Below are 2920 nucleotides of genomic sequence, written 5' to 3' on the forward strand. Positions count from 1 at the left end.
ACTACGGCTGGGAAGGGGCAAGGGGGGCGGGGGCTAGAGGAGGGGGTGGGGGCAGAGTCAAAGCTTTCTACTCTCCTCCCAAACCTCTCCCAGCTACTGAGCATGCCCAAGCCGCCTGACTTGCCCCTAGGAAGACTGTCCGCTGAGACCATTCAGCTGCTCCGGGTTTTCGGAGCAGCCGGCTGTAGGAAAGCTGTAGCAATTGGGGGGTGGGGGGGTGAAAGGGGGAGTGTGGAGGGAGTGTCTGCACACCCGAGCTGGAGAAAACAGCCAATCGGATCACACTTTCTTCCTACCATCCCCCTGCGGGCTACTCCTGCATACCCCTCCCTGAACATCGCAGTTTGTCCAAATTTTCTATAGGACCTTTGCAAAGCCGCACTACATCAGGATGTTAGCTACGCTCTTTAGCATCACCTGGTGCTGTGCTTCGCAAACTTTAATGAGCCTCTGACTTAAAATAAAGATTGGGATTCAACTGCCTTACTGCGAGCCATGAGATTCTGCGAGCCATGCGGCTGGCCCTCTGAAAGGTCAGGAGGTGCAGGAATCCAAAAACATCTTCTGTAACCTCTAATTGGTCGTGGAGTCTTTAATCAGCAATAGATTTATCAGCCTAAGGAGTTACCTTCAGCTTTGGGTGGCAGCAGCAATTCAAGTGAGGATGTCCCTGGAGATGCCATGCCTTTCCTGGAAGGAGGCTTTGTAGGGCAGACACTGAAGACAGCATAAAACCATTAGTTTGATCTAGAATTAATTAGGAACTTCTGAGAAGATGGGCTCTTGGACCAATTTATAATCGCTTTGATAGTCGAGACTAGAAAACTCATGCTCAGTTGACCTCTGTTGACCTGTTGTCCAATTCAAGCCTGAACCAGTCTGCCCTGACTGCTTGTCTTCCCTGAGCTGGGACAAAACCTGAGTGGTTCGGTGTAATGTCAAGGCTGGGCTTGACAGTTGAGACTGACTGGTCCTTTTGTCCTTTGGGAGCAAAAGAGCACAGACGATATTGGTGGTAATTGAGATTAGTTACTGCCCACAAGAAACGAAAAGATTCACAAAACCAACCAATAGACTTTAATCTTGGAATTGAGGGAGCTACACCTTCTTCGTCCTCAGATATCCCTAAAGTGTCCTTACTAGCATATGGTATCTGATCTTATAACTTAGTGTAGATAAAAGGGACTATTAACTCTTAGTATGCTAGTATTCTTAATAACTTAAGACACTTTGCAACTGAGTGGTAGATACAAATCACACACACCCTCCCCCGACCCTTAGACTTGTCTGTTCACACACTACTCTCACTGAAATAGCTTACATATCAACACAGAATCTTGGTAGGGGCTGAGGAGATGCCGCAGCCATTAAGAACTTGTGTTGCCCATCCAGAGGTCCAATGTTCAGTTAACAGCACCCATGTAGGGTGAGTCCCAGCTGTAGAGGACTCTGACTCTAAGGGATCCTACACCCTCCTCTGGCATCAGTGGTGCCTTCCCTCGCATAGTGTGCATAGAAGCATCCAGACACATATATACACATACAAGAAAATCTTTAAAAAACAGAATCACAGAACAGATGGATGGTCACTGTTCTCCCCTGATGTTTCTAATTGTAAAGGAGATATGTACCTTGGCCTATCAAATCCTATTTTTTCCCATTCATATGACTAAAGTCAATGAATTAATCAATGCTTGAAATTATTCAAATGACCCTAACTCACCTTACCAACTAGATGCCCCATGGTCTTTGGCATAATATTTTCTATTAACTTTCCTGTATGTGGACTTGGACAGATATTTTATTGAGATATGATTTACTTGTTGTTTTGGTATCAATAAAAAGTGAGCACATTATCCAAGTGAACTATAAAATCTGAATAGTATAATTTTATATTATAATTATGCCATCCTGAAGAGCCATGGAACTACTGATTTTAAAAACGCACAAATGAAAACCTGTTCCAAAGGAAACCACCAGGCTTAGATGGTTTCACTGGAGAAATGCTCCAATAAGTGAAAAAACAAAAACAAAAATTAGTTTCACACAGTTTTTTCCCAGAAAGCTAGAGGAGATCACATGGTTCAAGTCATTTTATGAGGCTATAATTTTCCTGATACCAAGACAAAATAAAGTTAGTAGAAGAGAAGCCCCATAAACAATATATCTTATAACCGTACAAACAAACATTCCTGAGCTGTAGGGGAGGGCTGAGTACAGGTCTGTGACGCCAGCTACTCAGCTACTCAGGAAGCTGAGACAGGAGAATCATGAGTTGAAGACTTGTCTAGGCTGCAGAGTGACTTAAAGGAGCCTCCCTACCAAAATGAAGAAAGGACAAAAGAGCATTTGGTTAACACTTATAACACACCACATTTCATCCCCAATACCCAGAAAAAATATTTGCTTGAATCTGACAATTCACAAAGAGAATTATGTATTATCTTTACATGGATGTATGTCAGGAATTCAGGGCTACCTTAATATGTAAATATGCATCCATGTACTCCATCATGCAAACTAAAAAAAATCCTATCAAATTATACAGAAAAGCATTTGAGAAAATGGGTCATGTCAGTGAATAAAGACTTCAAGCTCACTAGGAATACAAGGGAATTGCCTCATCTATAAACAGCATCTACAAAACAACCTCTAGTCAACTTGCAGCTTAAAGAAGAAAGTAAAAATATTTTCCTCCTAAGATTCAGGAAAAGTAAGAATAGACATATCCATCTCTTTCAACATATTACTAGAAATTCTAGCAACTGAAATTAGACAAGAAAAATAAAAAACCCTGGGTTACAAAGAAATAAAATACTCCTTACATGCATTCCACTAATTGTGTTCATAAAAAGCTAACAAGGAAGCTACAGGACAGCTCTTAGAATAAACAGGTAAAATTTGTAAGGTTCCCCAAAAT

The 2920-nt window shown here is 41.8% G+C and overlaps 1 protein-coding gene across 3 annotated transcripts in view; it reads right to left on the reverse strand.

Annotated features, from left to right (window-relative positions):
- The window catches only part of Pak5 (p21 (RAC1) activated kinase 5), a 308271-nt gene extending 308072 nt beyond the window's left edge, over positions 1 to 199 (reverse strand). The window contains exon 1 of one of the 3 annotated variants that reach the window (XM_017591756.3): positions 1 to 199. This exon is cut by the window's left edge and continues 121 nt beyond it. The gene's annotated coding sequence lies outside the window, so the exon portion shown is untranslated. The other 2 variants (XM_039105018.2, NM_001107781.1) reach the window with 2 other exon arrangements.
- Positions 200 to 2920: the final 2721 nt, after the last annotated feature.

This window comes from Rattus norvegicus, chromosome 3 (assembly GCF_036323735.1).
Source record: "Rattus norvegicus strain BN/NHsdMcwi chromosome 3, GRCr8, whole genome shotgun sequence".
Classification (NCBI taxonomy): Eukaryota; Metazoa; Chordata; class Mammalia; order Rodentia; family Muridae; genus Rattus; species Rattus norvegicus.